Genomic DNA, 21,764 nt, shown 5'->3' on the forward strand with positions numbered 1-21,764 from the left:
GCTAAGAGCTAAGAAAAGAAATTAATTACATCTTTCCTATGGCATGAAGGACTCATTCATTACCAAATTCTTTAAGAAAGGCAAAAAGAAATATCAGCTCTAAGTCATCCAGTACCAAAAACCTAGAAGCCATGAGCCCCTTTTAAAATCTATTCCATTGACCAATGTTATTGAGCGTGTTTTTCAGGTCAGGCCCTGTGCTAGGCACCAGGCAGGGATTTGACAGTGAGCAGGCAGACATGGTCCTCACCTGCTGGGAACCTACAGTCTGAACACACAAGCCAGTCTGTAACCACAAGCCATGATGTGTGCTATTGAGTAGAAAGGCCCGTGCTCTAAGGAAGGAACTGTAGGGAAGACTCTACTAAGATCATCCGTCTAAGATCTGAAGGTGCCTTGATGAGAGCTGTTTTCTCGCTCCTGGAGAGGATGTTAACCTTTTGCTCTGAAGAACTGGAATTCTGAGTATTTTTCCTCAGTGTAGAAACAGTGCCCTTCAGAACCAAATCATTCCTCTCTAGAGCCAGAAGAACCCTTAGAGCTTATCTACATGAAATCCCTCATTCAACAAGAGGAAATTGAGGTCTTAGGAAAGATGCATACTTTTCTTAAGACAGCATGTCTGTCATCAGCGGGACCCCAAAAGGGACCCAGGACACTTTTCTCCAAGTTCTGTGTTATTTCAAGATATCACACTGCTTATTTTGTATTTTTGAGAATAGCTTATATACATCGCTTTTCAGAGACCATAGACACTGAACTGTGCACAGAGTGTTTAAAAACACAGGAAGATCTGGCTCAAATTCAATCTCTGCCAATGATAAGCTTTGGACTCTGAGTTTTTTCTGAGACTTGGTTTCTTCTGTAAAATGTGCTTAATAATGGTGTATATAGATAGATATACCTAGGTACAGATTTATGTATGTACATACATATATATCTTTGTATATAGAAATCATAGATATGTGTGTATGTGTGTATACATATATATATATATATTGCAAGTGTATATATATTTAGCTTGTGAGAATTACTTAGACTGCTTACGATAGTATCTGGCACATCGATTCTTAATCAGTGGTACTTTTATTATTAACCATTATTGTGAGATTATTTACATACTATTATGAGAAAGTTAAGGAATGAATATTAAAGTCGTTACCTCACGTTTGAGATACTTGAAGATAAATGACCTCATATATTTTATAAAACTTTGCCACAGAGGATAAGGAAGATCTGTCCATGCAGAATGCCATCAAGAAGGCTTACACCTACTAAAGGTGGAATACAGGGTTTTTGGTTTTTTGTTTTTTTTTCTGTTTTGGGGGGTTTTGTTTTGTTTTGTTTTGAGAGAGAGAGAGAACATGCGTGAGTGCAGGGAGGGCAAAGGGAGAGGGGAAGAGAGGATCCCAACCAGGCTCCACACTCTGCACAGAGCCTGGCACAGGGCTCAGTCCCACAACTCTGAAATCATGACCTGAGCTGAAATCAGGAGTTGGACGCTTAAGTGACTGAGCCACCCATGCACCCCTGAGTCCTGATGAGTCTCCAGTGAAAATCAAGAATACCGAGTGAGAGAAGGCAGTGGGATAATACACCACTGGATGTTGAAGAAAGTGGAGCTTGGTTGCTTTGATTAGGGAGAAAATATCCTGAGGTAAATTGTATTTATCAATTTCATAGACAGGAATGCTGGAGCTAGCTGTAAGGGCTTTGCTCACTTGGGAGATGCAGAAACTCTACCCATGATCATATGGGAAGTAAGTGGCCAAGCTGAAGCAGAATCCAGGCCTCCTAGCTCCATAGGGTCTTTCCCTTATTTTAGTCTCCCCTGGTGCTGTGAGACTGCAAAGAAAGCTGATGACTGTGGTATCACTAAGCTCTTCTCTTTTTCCCTACTTGTTCTGGGTGATTGGCAATCAGGGTTGCCTGGGTTCTCAAACAATGACTTTGCTCAGCCCTGTCCAAGACTTGAAATGGCCTGAGCACCACAGCTATGGTAAGCAGCTGCTTCAAGGACAAGACCTTGATGCACAAAAAGATTTTAATCATTGCAGATCCGTTCCATAGCCTGAACATTTTAACTTGAATGCACGCTCGAAGACATTCATTAGCAGTTACTAACAAGTAGTACTTTGTCAAAAGAGTTCAGTTTTATGAGACATTTCTTAATGTGCTTGAACTGGTTTTTAATTTCTGTTGGCTCAAAACTTGAGTTCATTTCAAAATAATCACATGCTTTTAGCTGGTGGTCTTGGAGAGTGTGTGCTGATCGGTTTTACAGAGGTGAGGACCATATAATAAATAGATAATCCAAGGTAGAATGTTGCTTTTTTCCTTTGTATAAGAGGGCTGACCATAAAAACCATATTTGACAGAAGTTCTGGTAACACTAAAAACTCTTCTAGGGAAAGAGAATCCAAAATATAATTGTAATACTTAAGGATCCATTCCCCCAGACAGTCCAGTCTCAGGGGGGAGCATTGCAATAAAAGAAATCCAGTACAGCAATCAAAATAAATTTCAAAATAGTGTAAGTCCTTTTCTTGATTTTTTCTAACTCCAGAACAGGGATATATAGACCACAGCAATTCTTAAAATCCCACTTTCCTCATCATCCTTTCCCTTAGAAACCATAACTCTTCTGCACTTATCTCTTCAAATTCCTCTCTACACACTCTCTCTCTCTTTCTCTCTCTCTCTCTCAAGCACAGTTGTGACTTCCAAGCCCTAACTCAAACTCCTTACCCTTCTCACTCTTTCCTCTTGAGTCTGCATCACCCTCTGGGGAACCACAAAGGGAGAAAGGCCAGGAACACTTGCATATCAATCCTTTTTTGTTGTTGTTTTATAAAAGGCTTATGATATTTTGTTTTTTTAAAAAAAAAACCTCAGTTTTTTTTTTTTGTTTGTTTGTTTTTTTACTGATGAAAATGACTCCGTTTCATTTACTATAAATATTTTGTATGATTCAGAAATTCAGGTATGGAATTTTTATAAAAGATTTTATTGGTTTATTTGAAAGAGTGAGAGAAAGAGAATGAGCACGAGTAAGGGAAGGAGAAGAGGGAGAAACAGACTCCCCGCTGGGCGGGGAGCCTGACTCAGGATTCGGGGCTATCCCAGGACCCTGAGATCATGACGTAAACCGAAGCCAGAGGCCCAACCGACTGAGCCACCAGGCACCCCTCAGGTGTGGAATTTTAACACAGCATGTCCACATTTAAAGGGTTGAGAAAATGTTCCCTTAGGTGAACTTCAGTCAAGGGAACTGTACTACAGAAGTGTGGAGTCTAATGAAAAGAAGGTGTTACTTCCATTTCTAGCTCTAGCATTCCTTTCTTCATCCTGCATCTTTGACATTGGCATTTGGACAGTGATACAGATGAGATGAGGATGACCACAATAATAACTATAATAATTTATTAATATTTAAAGGGCACTTATGATATTCCAGGCCCTTTCCCAAACATTGATATGTATTAACTCAATGTTTGTAGTAACTCTTTGGAGTGTTGCTCCATCTTAAAGTCTGGGAGGTTGAAGAACTAGTCCCGAGTCAGCTAATAGACCTGGGAGGTAAACCCAGGTTGTCTGGCTCTAGAGCCTACCATCTGGCCATAGAGATAGACATTTAACAAATGAATGCACAATTAAAAATACAATTTCAGATTTTGTTAAGTATTAGTTTTGCCTTTATGAGGTCATCAATATTAATTAGCAGCCTCATATGTTTTAACCAAATACTAGGAAGGAAAAGAAGAAGATGAGTTATATAAGATGTAGATCTGCTCAGTGTTTTTTAGTTATGAGTCATTCATAGAATAAACTTCAAGCTTCTCAGCATGGCATAAAGGCTTTGCCTGAGTTGGCCTGTCTTTACCCTTTGAGCTAAAAGCTGGAACTAGTTATAGTTTCCACCAAGTATCATGCTATTTCATTCCTCAGACTTTTTTTGTGCTTCTTCTGGTTCCCTTCCCCACCACACCCAACTATTGTCTTTGTCCTACTTCATCACTAGAGACTCTAATGGGCACGGACAAATTCATGATGTGTGCCCACTGCCTACCTTCAGTACTGTCTACCCTCAGTACTCCAGAGGAAGGATGTAGGTACGAGGGCAAGTTTAATACCAGAATCTTAAATGGATGAGAACTCATAATTGAAATCTCAGGCAAAAGCATGGATTCCTTGTCTGCTTTCGGCACCACAGGATCCCTAGCCCAAAGGCACATGGGAAGAAATTTTTAAGAATGCCTTTTTTTAATGTAAAATATTTACATTGGGCTAAACCTTGTCAACAATAAATCAAATTCAGGGTATGGTCGATATCCTGGAGTAGTCATTTTTAGATGACTAGATCATCGCATCAGTTGTGAACAGCCAGTGAACTCTTGTTGTAAATCCAAGCAATGGCAGATGTTCTAAGCTTTCCCCTGAAGGGATTTGAGAGATGCAGAGTATGAAGACAATAGGCATCTTGAGGACACTGCTTCTTTGCAGACATTGACTCCATTTCAGTGAATTTGGAACAATCTGCAGATTGAAAATTATAGCTGGAGGAGGGCCAAGGCTGAGGGCTGGATAACGAGCGACAGCCCCAGTTGTATTATTTTTCATAAAAGGAGGATACACTATAGAAATAGAAACACTAAAATATTTGTGTGGAAGTATCTCATACATGTAAATATATGCACAGGAATCCCCACCCCTGTGCTGCGCACAGACATTTTCCTGTCTAAATATTATGTCATTTCTTTGGAAAGAGAGAGGACAGAGAGCTCTAGAAATTCTTGAATGGAAACCAAAACATTTGGCAATCTTGTTCTCTGAGCTTAGCTCCCCCTCCCCCCCAAAAATCCCCAGCGGTGCCTGATAATGGATATGTAAGGTGTAAGGAATCTGTACAACATATTCCTATATGCTTTTTATGAGGGAATATTCTTAGCAGGTTGACACTGGTTACCATCAACTTCGGGAGGGGGATGGGTAACTGTTGCCTAGAGTAGGCTAGTTTGTTCGGTTTTCCACTGAGTAAGGTCCTGGTGGTGTCCTGATTTTGTAACAGGAAAATGCATAGAATCAGATGCATTTAACCACAGGTGTGAAACATCACCAAATTCCAAAGTCAGTAAATTTTATTTTCAGTCCAATTATTACATTCTTCAGCTCTGTGATTTTTATTTGGTCCTTTCCTTTTCTAGAAAGAGAGAGAGAGAGAGAGAGAGAACAAGCATGTGGGGCAGGGAGGAGCAGGGGAAAGAGAATCGGAGGCAGGCTCCACTCCCAGCATGGAGCCCAACTCAGGGCTTGATCCCATAACCTGAACCTAAATCAAGAGTCAGCCACTTAAGGTACTGAGCCACCCAGGCACCCTTTTCTTAGGTACGTTCTTCTGTCTCTCTGTTGACGTTCTCGCCGTGCTCTTCCAGTCTCCTCCTGGGCTCGGGGAGCATCTTTAGGACCCATTACTTTGAACTATATCAGGTAAGTTAGTTATCCCCATCTCATCAAGGTCCCCCCCCCCCCCCGAGGTCTTACATTGTTCTTTTGTTTGACACATATTCCTCTGTTTCTCTATTTTTCTTGACTCTGTGTTGGTTTCTGTGCCGTAGATACAACAGCCACCTCTCCCAGTCTTGAAGGAATGACCTCATGTAGGAGATGAACCTTAACTCTGGTTGTCTCTCAAAACTTTGTGATTGTCCAAGCAGCCGCTTTTATTGTTAGTGGCTCCCAGTTGTTGAGGGTGCGCCAAGACCTGAGCGTGTCCCAAAGGGTAGGGCTAAGATAGCATCTGACTGCAGGCTGGTTAGAAGCCAGACCTTCAGGCAGTTTTTAAAGTATGCAAATATGTATAGTCTTGTGGGAATGCTCATAGACACCCTGCCCACCTCCAGAGCCAGGGGATCTGGAAGTGTCCCCTCGGGGGCAGTGGTAAAAATTGAGGCTCCAGTGGAGTATGTAAGCTCTTTCGAGGGAGATATTGGTGGCTGTCAGGAGGCTGAAGGAAAGCTCCAAGGTAGCATCCACTTGCCTCCATTCCTTCAAAGCAGAAGGCCTCTGTGTGCCAAACCTGAGACCTACGCCTGCAGGCCAAGCTCCAGGATAGGCAGCAGTCCTCTTTGAAAGAAAGACAAGAGGGTGTCTTTCAGTCTGCTGTCTGTGTGGTGCCCTGGGGTGGTAGCCTACCCAAGACTCTCTCTCCCATTGGTACCATATGTAGGACCCAGGAGCACCAGCCCCGGGCCACCAAAGCCAGGGGATCAAGGGGTACCCTCTAGGCCGCAGCTGCAAAGCCAGGGCACCAGATGGGAGATGCTGCCACCGTAGAGTATGGCAGAGGGATTGTGTACAGATGGTTCCTGCTGGGAAAAAGGGAAAAAAGCCTAGTGTTTAAAACAAACGAATAAGATGGTGCCCAGCAACTAGAGCAAGTGTGAAGATGGTGCCCGCCAGCCAGCAGGCTTCCAGCTGTGAGCTGCCTGAGATGACTGCCCTCAGGTTGGCCCTGTAAGGATGGCAAACAGGCCTCATCCCATGAAGTCTGGGAGCCCCTGGATGGGCTGCTCCAGCTGAGTGGGGGCGAGGGAGCAGTAAGAGCCTCATGAGAGCTGCTTCTCTGTTGCTTACAGCCTGTGCAGCTGTGGATGTGAGCCTTTGGTCTGGTTGGTTTTCAAAACCAGATGTTTCTGGGGCTCATCAATCAGGTGTAGGTCTTGGGAGTTCAGGTGCCTGATGTGGGGTTCAAACCTTTCCCTCCTTAGGGAGAATCTCGGGGCTTTGCATTTCCTCACAGTGGTGGGTCACTCTAGGTAGGGATGGGGTTTACGGTAGGATTGTGTCTTAGACTCTTCTACTTGCCTTGGTGTGGGTCTGATGCATAGGGCTTGCTCAGTCTTTAGATTGTTTTTAGAGGAAGTTGTTCCATATATAGCCACAGAGGTGATATGACTTTGGGGCAAGGTGAGCTTAAGATCCTCTTCTATTGCCATTTTAAACCTGAGCCTCCCCAAGTCAGTATGTTGTATTTTTTTTTTTTTTAGAAATACTCATAAAAATATATCCAGTATTCTAAAATGTCAAAATAAAGATTATAACTAATTCCTGTTATGATATCTTTATGAAATCTTACCTTTTTCCTTCTATTCCCTGGCCCCGTAACTCCAACAACAATGAAAAGGAAAACATTTAACATCTGCTAATTGATAGTCATTAAATATTTTGCTCATGTAACCCCTAAAAAATTGAAAACCCATATACCCCTTGTCGAAAGTAGCTGTTGGAAAATTTTCAGCAAGATTTTAATAGATGGTATTTCCGTAATACCGTATTGACTTTTTTTTTTTTTTAAAGATAGTATTTATTTATTTGACAGAGAGAGATGTGAGAGCACAAATGGGGAATGGCAGGCAGAGGGAGAGGGAGAAGCAGGATCCCCGCTGAGCAGGGAGCCTGATGTGGGACTCGATCCGAGGGTTTTGGGATCATGACCTGAGCCAAAGGCAGATGCTTAACCGACTGAGCCACCCAGGTGCCCCTGTATTGACTTCTAAAATAAAACTATGATATCACTTTTAAATGTACCCATTGAAATCTAAATATTATAACAAATTTGATTCTTTCTAGTAGTAATCCCTTTATGAAGCAGCTTTTTTCAATGCAGAAACTATGCATGGTTTCTTGTTTTCTTAGAGCTTGTCCATTCTACTTGTACTACCTCATTGAAATGCAGTGTATTTTTATACTTTAAAGCCTTTTATGAATCACAGAATTCTGCTTCTCTGCCACAAAAATTATGGACATATATGGACATATGAAATTTATAAATTTTCTGTGACCCAGAATTGCTGTTCGATTGAGTTATTATAAGTGTTATTTGTATAAAATTTGTCAAAGATAATATTCCTTTTGATACTACCTGTAGAAATAAGCTGCTGTTGGAGACTCATGTCTTTGTGAGATGGATCATGATTAATTCACGTGTCCATGGACTTCTATTATTAGAGTAAGAGAGCATACAACATCATTCCATTTCTATTTTTCACTTTTATAGGTTTTCGTGCTGAAAACCTCCTTCACACAAATATGTAGATTGGGCTTGAAAGAGTTGTGTTATGTTGACATCACTCAGTTCTTTGAGTTCCTCCTGAGTTATGTGCCAAAAATAACATGAGTTATCCATCATCAAAAAAAATATTGCAGTTGATCTATTAGCTGACTGTTCCCTTAAGTCCTTTTCCAATTTTATTGAAATTGAAGAATTGAAATACTTTTGACTTGCAAAAGGACATATTACCCAATCACTACAATCATTATAATCATTCATTTTTTTCACAAGTTTCTCGGAAGTCCCCCAAAGGAACTTTGCTAGGACACGTTAAAAGACTACCCATTACTATTTCACATGGAAGCGCTTTGTTTAATCTAATCATATCTGGGAAAATCAAAGCAATACAAATTTTAATAAACCTTTAACAGTCCAGTAGCTTCCGATAAAATTATTTTATCTTAGAATGTGCATTAATATATCCTTACCAAAATCTTGGAGCTATAGATTCAGCTTATTTATCTATGGACAAATATCTATATATAACTTATTTGCGAAAATATTTCACACAGTTAAATCTATTTTCCAAATCAGACTTATTTTCTGAGATAAAAAGCCTCAATAAGCTAATGCAGATTCCGGTGGCCAACATAGTATTTTAGATTTCCATAGTTGGTAAATAAGGCAGAGAGCCTGCTCTTGAGTTTCTCAGCTGGATAGAATATGTAGCTGCCACCTTCCGTATTTCCCATGGAGATTGTCTCCCTTGCTTTGCCCTCATCAGACTCCTCTGAAGAAGTGACATATTCTTTGACACTAGTCAGGAAGTTGAAAAGAAGAGGTGATAAGTGAACAACACCTTTGTTCCCACTCTCCCAGCCTACAATATTTCTGAATTCAGGACATCCCAGAAATGAACCAAAATACTCCATTTACAATGTCGGGAAATTCAGAATGATATTTAACTTAAGTATGTGTAAAACAGGGAACATTTTTTAGAGGACTTGCTTATTGTACCTTAATTAAAGGAAGGTCTCCAGGTATCAAGATTTTGAGTCATGCTGGAGCTTTGCTGCCTTGGGACAGTGTACCCTAGTAAGACTTAGAAGGGATGAAAAACACACATTTCTTTTGAAAAATGAATGAAGGGCAGTTGCAAAAAGTGCTCTAGATGCTTTCTCTGGTACATCACCTTAGGTAGGAGTCCCTGGCAATGCTGAGGTTCTGAAAATTGTTTCTCAAAATGATTCATGCCGTAACTACATGGCTCTTGCAAAGTTTTTGTCTACTTAGGTTCCTCATTTTGCAGAAGAGGAAACAGTGTTCGAGAATTTAAGGTTTCCCTAATGTCACTCAACTGTAAAGACATTAGCATGCAGACCCAGCTGTCTCGGATCCCAGTACTTGTGCTGCCTCTGAGCCATTATACTGCCCACAGTCCATCCGTTAACACTCATTGCACGGTCATTATCCATCAAAGAAATGATCCAGAAATATTTTGCTGCTCTTTCCAGGTTATATTTAAGGTGAACTGTTGCTTCTGAGTTGTAGTTTAGCATCCCATATGTTTGGTTCTGTGGGCTCTGTACAAGGTTTGGTGCGTACTAAATGTTAGATGACTAGCCAGTGTGAGCGATTTGAGAATGATGGCCCAAGCTGCAGAAAGCCAAACACAGGGAAATTATGATATGCCATGTAGTATGCTAAATGCTGGTGGTCGTAAGATTGATATATCTTATCATATATATATACACACGTGTGTATATCTATGTATGTATAGTCATCGACTGCAGTTATCAGCATGAATTCTATTCATGAATCCTAGTTCTGTCACTTACTGTGTTTTTCTGGGCAAGTTCTTTGACCTCTGTGGACCTCAGTTTTCTAGTCTATGCATTGGGCTTAATAATAGCAGGATGGTCATAAAAATAAAATAAGTTAATGTGTGCAGAAAGCTTGCTAGGATGCTTGGCTTATAATAAGTGCTTGATGAATTTAAATTATTAGACTCTCTACCTGTGTGGTTCTCAATAGGGAGCTATTTTTCTCCCCATGGGATTTTTGGCAATGTCTGGAGACAATATTAGTTGTCACAGCTGGAAGGAGCTCCTGTCATCTAGTGGCTAGGGGCCAGGGACGCTGCTGAATATCCTACAGTACACTAAACAGTCACCAGCAAGTTCCAAATGCCCGTAGTACTGAGCTTGAGAAACCATGTTCTGTAGGGACAAACTGAGTTCATGCTTTAGCATAAGATCAAAAAAGCATTACCATTTCTCTTTGTAAAGTTTTAGAGAGAATATCAAAGCCATGTGATTCTACTAGAGTTAAGTTATCTCTTAATTATGATCACGGAAGCATCTTCTGCTCCGGCTGCCACAAATTGCTGTGGCTCCTCCGCCACTTCACCGCCTTTCATGGTTCCGTGCCTTGTCACCTTTGCCTAGAATATTCCACATATTGTCTGTCCCTTTCTTGACAGTACTTCAGGATTCACAACAAATTCACTTTTCTTATGAAACTTTCCCTTTTATCCCTTCTTCCGTAGATTCATTGCTGTAGCAGTGAGTTAAAGCTAAAGTCTTTGGTTTTCTTCAGTATCTTCTTTCTGTTAAAACACTATACAGTATGATCATTTGGGGTGAGTTTTTCTTCTTCAATACTCCGTGAATCCCTTTAGGGCAGGATTACATCCACGTCTCTTTCTTTTTTAATAGCCTCTGAGACATGGCACAGGGACTTGGAGTAAGCATTAGTAAACTTGGAGTGAAGAATGAATGAGTAAAGAGATAATAAAGCACACTGCATGTTCAGATACTAGAACACAGCATATGGAAACTCTGCTTGGTTCCCAACTTCCTGGGAATTTTCCATTCCTTTTTTGGAGAAGTGAAGGTGAACAAGTCTACTGACCCTGAGAAACACTGGCTTAGAATCAAAGCGGGCCATCTGGAAGGCTGAGTTCAACATAGGAAGTGGCTAATAACACATTTTATCTCTTTCATGTTATCTAATTATTGACATTATTTTCTAAACCTACTCATAAAACTGTGTCACTGGTGTGCTCCCGCGTGTTTGTGTGTGTGTGTGTGTGTGTGTTGTGTGTGTGCATGTGTGTGTATGTAAATCTATTTGTATGTATTGATGACTGATGGTTTGGAAAAGGATTTTAATGCATATAACACTGCAAGATATAGTATGCCAGGATATTGTGCATTTTTACCATTAAAGCAGTCACTTAACCAGGATATTGTGGATTTTTACCATTTAAGCAATCATTTAACAAATACATAAAGCAAACAATTATTACTGCATGTAGCGTAATGTTAGTAGTTAGGAAAATTTCGCTTAAAACTTGAAATTTAGAAATTTTGTTGGGCATCTGGGTGGCTCAGTCATTAAGCTTCTGCCTTGGGCTCAGGTCATGATCCCGGGGTTCTGGGATCAAGCCCCACATTGGGCTCCCTGCTCACAGGAAGCCTGCTTCTCTCTCTCCCACTACCCCTACTTCTGTTCCCTCGATAGCTGTGTCTCTCTCTGTCAAATGAATAAATAAAATCTTAAAAAAAATTTTGGCAAAATATGGAAGCAGATATATGAAAATATGGACCATGAAACAAGTGATAAGAAAAAAATTAATCAAATGCACTTTATATGTGAAATACTGCAAACAACTATAAACATTAATAAAGCAAGTTTATTGTTTTACCATCAATATTTAATATTCTAAACAAAAAGAGTTGTTTTACTGTGGTATACAGTATTATTCTTAACCTAGAAAATACAGAGAAATAAATTCTAGTGATTACTAGAATTAATAGATTTATAATGTGATAAGAGAAATACTTCAAAATCAATAAATTTTTATGCAGGAACATTAAGTTTAAAAAATCTTATGGCATCCCATTCACAGTAATAAAAATATAAATATATATTTCCTAAGAATAATTTGAAAGAGAATTGTGTGACCCTCATGAGGAACTATAAAATTTCATTGAAACTGTTATGTAAATAAGAAGGTCCATTTATGAATTTGTGCAGGAGGAATAGCAATTTCCAATCGTCCCAATACTCATGTACCATCTTCATCATACTGTGTTTCATGGTTCAAGGTACCTGTAAAGCAGTAGTTAGACATGAAGAAACATCCCTGGCCACCAGCCAACCACACCTGCATGGTGACCTTAGGTACTCCACACTCCAAAATCCATTTTCTCCATCTTGGATATTTTCAGATGCACCTTGAAATTTTGCTTCTTTTCCTTTTGCTCTTGAATTTTTATCACATTTTTTTCCTTTTGAGATAATTGTAGTGTCACATGTAGTTTTTTTGTTTTTTATTTATTTATTTATTTTTAAATTTTTTTAAAATTTATTTTCAGCATAACATTATTGTTATTTATTTATTTATTTATTTTTAAATTTTTTAAAAAATTATTTTCAGCATAACATTATTCATTGTTTTTGTACCACACCCAGTGCTCCATGCAATCGGTGCCCTCTATAATACCCACCACCTGGTACCCCGACCTCCCACCCCCCGCCCCTTCAAAACCTTCAGATTGTTAGGTGTAGTTTTAAGAAATAATACAGAATGATCCCATATATAATTTTCCTCGATCCTTCCAGTGATAACATCTTGCAAAATTATCGTGTAGTGGGGCGCCTGGGTGGCTCAGTGGGTTAAGTCGCTGCCTTTGGCTCAGGTCATGATCTCAGGGTCCTGGGATTGAGTCCCACATCGGGCTCTCTGCTCAGCAGGGGGCCTGCTTCCCTTCCTCTCTCTCTGCCTGCCCCTCCACCTACTTGTCCTACTTGTGATTTCTCTCTGTCAAATAAATAAAATCTTTAAAAAAAAATTATCGTGTAGTATCACGCTGCACATATTGACATGGATGCAATCAAGATGGAAACCACAAGGATTCATAATGTGCTCTTTTAGAACCCAGACACTGCCCTTCTGCTCCTAGTTGTCTTCACTTTGACCTCTTGCAAATTCTTATCTGTTCTCCATTTCTATAATTTTGTCATCTCAAGAATGTTATGTAATCATTCCCTCAGCAGAGAAAGAGGGATGAGGAGCATTGCCTTATTCCTGCCAATTGAGCATAGTGAGATGCTATAACCCTCATTTTGCCCCCACTGACACTGATATGTGTATGTGAGGGGGATCCTCATTACTGCTGGATGTGAATGGAATTTTTGGTTCTAGGAAGGTTTCCTTATTGCTCCTTGCATGACCTCCCAGACACTACAAAGAGGAGACCTCTTTGCTGCTTGGTGGTGATGAAAGTTCTGACTCTTCATGGGCCAGCTCTGATACCACTCCACAGGGCGTGAGGGAAGACCCCTTTGCTACTTCCTGGTGAGTGTGGAAGTAAGACACAGCCCTCACCACTGTCACCTCCCTTGGCATGCAAGATCCACCTCTCTACTTGGCCGTCACTGATACCACTCTGGCAGAGGTGTTGGGGTGCCTTGCTAGAGCTTTGCAAGAGAAAAAAATCTAGACTTCCCACTTGGTCTCTGCGTGGTATGGCTACACTGGGCCACAGTTTTTCTGTGGTGTGTGGGCTAGAGGAGTTGACTGGTTCTTGTCCTAAAGTGTCCTAACTGCCATTTCTTCATCCTTTGGCCAGAGAGAGCAGTATTTTATTGTTTTGGAGTTTTTGTCCATTCCCATTGGTGTTTTGAATGGCTAACTACTCTGGCCCTAAGTCTGGAATGTGTGAGGAAAAAGGAATCCCATGGAATTCACTACCCTGTTGGGCTTTGGTTCTTAAGATCCCTAGCTAGTCTGCCTTTTTATTAGTGTCATTTTATGTTTATTTTATATATAACATTCAGGGTTTTTAGTTGTACTTACCAGGAAGACTAAGAAAAAGTACATCTACTCCATCTTCTCAGAAACAGATTCTTCTACTTTTTGTGTCATCATATCTTCTCTGGTGACAGATTTTTCCATGTTGGGTTTATGGATTCAACAGTGGTATTGCTTTCTATCTGTTAACTTAACTAGGCACACCTTTTGTGGAAGCAGTGATGTGTTCTTTTTCTCACATCTTATGCCCAATGATGACTTTTATTTCTATTGAAACCAAAAGTAAAATGGAAAAAAAACCTAATGACCAATAAATAAAGGATAACAGTTTTAGAAAAAGTTATGAAATTTTGATTTTTTGCAAGTAGGCAAAAAAAAAATCATTCATCATAACTTAAAATTCTGAAATGATCCTTACATATAGGAAAAAATAGGAGTGGCAGAATCAACATTTGTTTGAGAATGAAATGTTATTGTCCTTCAAAATAATTCTCCAGAAGTCACCCAGAGTGATCTTGTCACATACCTTAACTTGAGCATTTTTCCCGTTCTCACCGTTGTAAGGATAAACTCCTAGCTTTTGAATGTGGCCTATCCATTCTTCGTGGTTTTGGCACCCACTTACTTTTCTAGCCTCACCCGTCTGTACTCCAGCCAGAGTGAATGCTTGTGTTTTCAAGCATGCTCTCTCCTGCCTCTGGGCCCGCACGTGTTGGTCCCTCTGTTTTAAATGCTGTCCCCCTACGTGTACACTTCTCCCTTTTGTGCATGGTTCTGGTCTCACTCTGAAATCACTTTGACCGACTGCTTCATGTCTAGGTAATGCCTCTCTTATGTGTTCTCACATAACATGGTACTTTGCCCCTTTTAATCATCTGTGTAAGACTACAATGTCTGTCAGGGTGCAGGTGGAACTCTGTCTTATTCTCGATCCCCAGTATCCTGTTACCTGTCATATCCTTCTCATCCCTGCAGAGGGTTGTGAAATTTTAGCGTTACAACTAGTTGGTTACAAACATGATCACCCATGGTATCGTAATGGAAAAACCAGTTCTTTAATTGGTTATATAACGCAGAGAAGGGCAGACAGTGTCAGAGCCAGTAATAATTACCAGAACTCTCTTCCAAGGATTCTCACTTGATCCTTTGCACCACACCCTACATTAATGGGTGAAATGGGAGAAAGGTGGTGACACAGTGAAATTTAATGTGTTGAAAGCGTTGCAGTGGCCAGAGTGAAATACTTACAATTTTATTTACATATGGTTTATTCAGAAAACAATCCAAACATTTTAATGTGGGAAGATGGAAGGAAAACATTGCTAGATGAGTGGACTACTTCGAAGTGCAGTAGACAAGACCACACAGATATCAGAATGAATGCCAGGTGGGACAGCTCATTCTAAATGGGGGTTTATGGAAACTACAAGAGGGAGTCATTTAACTCTATCCATTGACTCTTTTAATTATCGAGTATCTTTCAGCTATTTTGGAAGATATGATTGTTGCCCAGTACTTGCCTTAAAGTAGCTTATTATGAAATGGAGCCATCTAATAACTATTCAGAAGTCAGAATGTGTGTCATGAACAAAGCATTATGGTTAATCCAGTTCTAAGTAACTGAAATTAAATGAAAATTAAAATGATCCAACATATATAATATGATATACAAAATGCTATAGATATTCTAAAAATATTTACTTTTGGTTATGGAGGTGATGGGATTTGCTTTGGGTTTAAATGACAGGATTTGGACAGTTATAAATAGGAGATACCACTGTGCAGAATAGAATGTCCTGTGATGGATATTAGCAGTAGCTTGTATGGATGCGTGAATGGGCTAAATCTATGAACATAGTGGCATTCTGGGCCAGAAAGTTTGGGAGTAGGAACTAGATTATACTAGGACTTGAATTCCAGGCTGCAGAGATGGCCTTTGGTTAACAGCTAACTGCAGGCATTTGGAGATTTCTGAGCAGGAAAGTGGTGTGATTGATTGAAGCTATGTTAGAGGGGTATTAATTTGGAATCTGTGAACAGAAATCACCAAATGTGGAGTAACCTAGAAGAAGAGTTATACATATGGAGGTTACAGAATCAATCAAGTCATAAAATAATAAGGTCCTAGATTAGTGTAACAACAATGGGCGTGGAAAACATCACATATCGACATTTCCAAACTCCCAAAGACCTTAAAGGCTTACTGAAGTGAGGTAGAGACAATGAGGGAGGGAGAATATCCAAGGCAAGTATGACCTAAGCCTTGACTCATAACTTAACACTCCTTGTAAGACCGCAGGGAAATGAATTTGACAACAAACACCAAACCATACTCAGAATTTTTCTGCTTTTCTTACTGCCAAGGTTGTTCTTAGATCCAAAGTGTGCAATTTCTCTCTTTCCTTAGGACAGACTAATTTTCAGCAGTTATGCATTAGTACAGTTGTAAACATGGTTAAGATACTGGATTGGTGAATAGCTACTGCCCTAAGTCTCTTGAATGCTCCCGTACTGATCTGAGCCCTATTCCAGGCTCGCTGGCATCTGTCCCATTGCCCAGCACCTGTAGAGGTAATACCTAGCAGACGAGTGGGCCTGTAGAATTCTGCTTCATCTTACAGCTGATGTCTGTTGTTATTGATCAACAATCATGCCATTCAGAGTTGTAATATTTTGAATAGTACTCTTACCATGGATGGAGTTTTCTCCCAGAAGGTTCTCAAGTTCTTCAAGCAATAGACCTATACATGTCTGAATCTCAGGGACAGATCCACACTAGGTTCAAGCTGAGCTCTGTTGCACTGAAACGCATAGGATTTCACATTTAAGTAATTGATTAATTGGTTATTTTATTTTATTTTATTTTTACTTTTACAAGAGAACACATCTGCATCTTTATTTATTCACTTTTCATTAAGTTTAAATCCTTGAGGAGTACAACATCACATGGATTCTATGGCCAATGCCCTCAGCAAGGAGGTAGCTTTGGAATTTTTCATGAACCATGCCACTGTTTCCATGAGCACAAGTTACTTTTCCCCAGATTACTCTGGGTTTTTTGTTTTGTTTTGTTTTTGTTTTCCACCAGGAGTCACTGTGTTGTTCTTTGTTTTATGCATAGAAGCGCATCTCTTGCCTAGATAGAATTAAGGTTCATCTCAAGCATAAACACCTTCAATTTTAAGGAGAGCCGTACGCTCCCTCTGGTTCCAGAAACCCCACCTGTAGCCCGCAAAAATGGCCTTGGACCATGACCTTCCAGACATTTTTGTCATTTTTAGGAGTCCTATTCACAGCAGGCCTCCACAGGCTCCAAAATGGCCTGATTAACTGGTAATTTTAAAAACTATTAATCACCAGTATTAGTGGAGGCTACAATAAGATACATACTTTTAGTCCAAATAATGGAAATATAAAGTAATTTGGCAATAGGCTAATGAGTTTGAAAAGTTAATGTTATTTTGCTTAAGAAAAAAAATTCAGTGGATGAAAGAAATAAGGGAACAGGGAAAGTTGTTTATAATTATAAAAAATTGGATTCCGCTTCCCAATGTGGTTTATCTTACGGTAAATTTTATTTTCTTCTTTATACGATTCTGAGTTATTGGCTATTAGAGAAAGAATAAACAAGGTTAAAGATAATGTTAAAATCTCCAGTGGCCTCTTCTAAAAGTACTTGCCCACAAAATTTTTGTTGTAAAACTTAGGATGATCTCACATTTCTTATCCAGACAGTAAACACCTTAGAACAATTAAGATCATGGAGTTTTCAACAAAAAAGGCTTTGCTTAAGTATTCTGTACTTAGCCAGGTTGTCTTTCTCCCTCTCTCTTTCTCTCTCTCTCTCTCTCTCTCTGTAACATATATTAGTTCTTAGCAATATAATAATTTCTTTGCTGATGCATTCTCTTTCAGACAGGGTCTCTAGAGGATTTTATCTTTTGGTTTTTGATAGACTTGTCCTGACCCATCAGTAATCTCCTTTCCAGTCTGAGCAGACGCTTCTCTTTGCAACATGGCATCCTGCAGCCAATGGTCCATTTGCTGAGCTGGCACCACTCAGTTGCTCAAATTCACAATTTTGTCCAAATACACTGTCCTTCAGCCAAATAAGCTAACCGATCGCCGGAAGATTGACAGGATGCTAATTCATTTACCACAGATTCAGCTGTGCAGTATCCAAGGCAGTTAAAAGCCTCCTTATCTAATTCATGAATGAACACGGAAAGGATCTTGGCTGTCTCGTAAAAGCAAGTTTCCTCGCATGCATGCCCATGTGCTTGTCTTGTCATTGTGAAAATACTAGCTTGGCGTCGGGGAAACCTGGTTCTCTTCTAGGGCAGTGAACCCCTGTGCTCAAAATCCTAGCATAACTATTTGTAGGGACAGATTCCTTGTTCAGATCAAATCCCTAATGCTGAGAAGGGACCTGATGTTATAAGAATAAAGAACCTTTCTCTGGGGGCCCAGGCACTTGCTTGGTGCCTTTCCTACATGGAACAGAAGCTAGGGCTTTTGAGTCACATGACTCTTGAATGGCCTGGTAATCTACCCAAATGGGCACCCTTAGAATTGTGTAGTAAAGAGCCTGAATGCGGAAACAGCAACTTTACTCCTGTAGTCTTCCGAGGAATTTATTAACCTTTAAAGATGAATTGTGCAAGGAAAAAAGGCTCTTAATACTTACCAATTTTAAAAAATCAATCTTAGGTTATGTATATGAAGGAATTGTATCAAGTGTTTGTTACTCTATATGTTATTTATATTAACTAAAATAGTCACCTAACAAATTAATATTTAGTGGGTAAGACAGATTAGAGAGAATGGAGGCTTCTTTGTATTTTCCTATTTCCAAACTAGGTTTGATGCTTTCATTTATTTCAGTCAAAGAATTGCACTGTCAGCTGAAGCAAAATCTAACATTAGCACATCATGAGAGCTTCAGGAATCACACTTCCAGTAATAGTAGCTGATAACCGCCAAGATGTTTCTGAAAAGAGAAAGTGCTTATTTTACCAACAACTAAAAGAGCAATTAAGAAATAATATTTGGGACATTTCCAGGAAGGAACCATTTCATATTGAAAGAAATGGACATACCCCAGCCCTTTACCATCACTTATGAAACTTGCTCAAACCACAGTTTTGTTTTGTCTTTTCAACTTTTGCTTGGTTTTAGATGAGGAATTCTCCCCCCTGGGGTATCAAAGAAGTTGATTACACCTCTCCCACTAGAATTGTGCAATGCCTTTAAATAGTTCTCCTGAAGTCTGTTTTCCATTATCATTATGAATTTCACAATACATTTCCAAATGTACTTTTGGATATTTTTATCCAAAACACTGTTCTCCAGTGTTGTCAGCTCTCAATTATTCAAACCATTTTGGAGGGTAATATTGTTAAGATGACTTCCTTTTTATGTAATATTATTTTAAAAATAAATCATAAAATCTGTAAACAGAATCTGACTGCTCATATGGAAGTTTTCTTTAACTTACTTTCTAGTATTATTCTATTTATGGAAACATCAAATGTTAGCATTGAAATGGTCGTAGTCCTCATTAGTTGTAACTTGTGCATTTTGTAGGAAGAGAAAAGAAAGTCGCTTGCCAGTGACCGCAAAGCTCGTCAGTAGAAGAGCCAAGGTTGCAACTCAGTTGTCTTGACCCCAAGTGCAGTGTCCTTTCGCTTCACCCAGTGGTTATTCTCTCTGACTTTAGTCCTCCCTCCACATTAAACCCACTGCCACCTTCCAACACAGCTTGTTTTTTCTTGCCCTCCTTTGATTGAGTCACTGTTGGTCGGGAAATGGGATGGCTAATGACTAGGTCACATCATTGGAAGACTCTTGGAACAGGCAAGAGCAGGTTGCCCCCTGAGAGAGAGAGACAGGTGCACATATTCCATTCAGTGGGACATGTGCCAGAGCAGAGGTAAGGGTAATGTACTCCGGGGGCTCAGAAACGTAGCCACCAAAATCTGAAAAAGTGGGAGGAGCTTTGAAGAATGAATTAGCCTTGAAGGATGCTGGAGGTTCACTCAGACAAAGGAAAGCACGTGCAAAGGCGGAAGCTAAGTGGAAGAAAGAGAGGTAATATCTACTAAGCACTACAGCATCAACCAGGCCTCTAGGAAGGAAGTATAATGATCTCTTTTATTGTTGAGAAAGTTAAGATTGGCTGGGGACCTTATTCTGAAATTTACTGAACGCTAACTACATGTCAGATAGTGTTGCTTTACTCTCATTATTTCAATTAATCTGAACAATAAAACTTATAATGGAGGTACTACTCCTATTACACACAAAGGAACCACGTCTCAGAGAAACGAAGTCGTTGTTTAAACTCCCAAGTCCAGTACATTGACGGGGACGGGGTAGGGGGAGCCTAGTGCAAAACTAGACTGTCCTTGATTCTGAAGCAGGTTCTAACCAGAATTCATGGGTCCTTTATAGCAGGCATACAGGAAGGCTGCAGACAGAGCAAAGATGTCCTTATATGTCAGAGTAAAGAGTGGGCCTCATCCTTTTGGTATAGTTTTTAAGTAGAAAGTTATTTGATCGGATTTATATTTTAGGATGATGTTGAGGCAGCAACATTCATGGTGGAATGGAGTAGAGATGGAGACTGAGGAACCAGTAAAGGACTTTGTAAGAACCTGGATGAGAGATCGTAGGTCCAGATCTAAGACAGGGCAATGCTGATGGAGGGAGGAGGGGAAATGCAGAGGATTTTTAAGGAATAAAATCCAAACAACATGGTTTTCATTTGGATTTTTGGAAGAGATAGAGGGAGAAGGAGGAATCAAAATGATCTCTGAGGTCAGAGAACCAGTAACGGTGACATGAAATATAACATCTGCGACAATGACTTTCTTTTGCATGTAATTTTAATTTACTTTTAATTGTTTTTGCACAATACCTTTTCAGCGTAGCAAAACTAGAAAATGGAGATCAACAAAAATGAACCTGAAAGTCTCATAATTCTATCATGCATATATAACCTTAAAGATCATTTCCTTGAAGTCTTATATATGTATTTTTTAGCCAAAAAGGATCACATAATGCATAACGTTGTTTGAGACATCCCCCCCCTTTTTTTTTCACTCAACTACATAATTTGGATGATTTTCTGTGTTAAGAATTGTATTTTTATGGCTAATATTCCACGGGATGGATGTGTCATAAGAGTTTAACAAACTCCCCATCTCTTGGCATTTGTGTTATAGCCAGTGCTGAGTGTGTAATGATAAACAACAATTATACATACATATTTATTAACCTTCACTTGGGACAAATTCTTAGAAGTGAAGTGCTTTGCTAAAAGGAAAGCTCTTTTTGGGGCTTTTGATGTCTACCCTCCAGTTGTCCTAGAGGAAGAGAACCTGTTTGCTTACCTGCTTACTGGCAATCAGCGGTATTAACATGCTTTAAAAATTCTGCCAAATTAGGGGCGCCTGGGTGGCTCAGTGGGTTAAAGCCTCTGTCTTCAGCTCAAGTCATCATCCCAGGGTGCTGGGATCGAGCTCCACATCAGGCTCTCTGCTCTGAGGGGAGCCTGCTTCCCCCTCTTTCTCTCCTGCCTCTCTACTTGTGATCTCTGTCTGTTAAATAAATTAATAAAATCTTTAAAAAAAATTCTGCCAAATTAAAAAGTAGCTATCACTTTGCATTTCCTTATCATGAGTGAGGTTAAACTGTTTATTCTGTGACTACTGGTTATTTTCATTTTTTCTGTAAGAAATTTCTAGTTCTCGTTCTTTGTCATATATTATAATATATAATATATATAATATATATATTAATAGAGTAATATATAATTATATAATGTATAATTTTAATACTTATAATAATATAAGTAATATATTAAATATATATTTAATATATATATTAAAA

The 21,764-nt window shown here is 39.5% G+C and overlaps 1 protein-coding gene and 1 pseudogene across 4 annotated transcripts in view; one reads left to right on the forward strand and one right to left on the reverse strand.

Annotated features, from left to right (window-relative positions):
• SVEP1 (sushi, von Willebrand factor type A, EGF and pentraxin domain containing 1) overlaps nucleotides 1-21,764 on the forward strand; it is a 180,214-nt gene that overhangs the window by 31,269 nt on the left and 127,181 nt on the right. The gene's annotated exons all lie outside the window — the stretch shown is intronic.
• On the reverse strand, nucleotides 16,765-17,137 carry LOC131813188 (large ribosomal subunit protein eL33-like; annotated as a pseudogene).

This window comes from Mustela lutreola, chromosome 12 (genome assembly GCF_030435805.1).
Source record: "Mustela lutreola isolate mMusLut2 chromosome 12, mMusLut2.pri, whole genome shotgun sequence".
Taxonomy (NCBI): Eukaryota; Metazoa; Chordata; class Mammalia; order Carnivora; family Mustelidae; genus Mustela; species Mustela lutreola.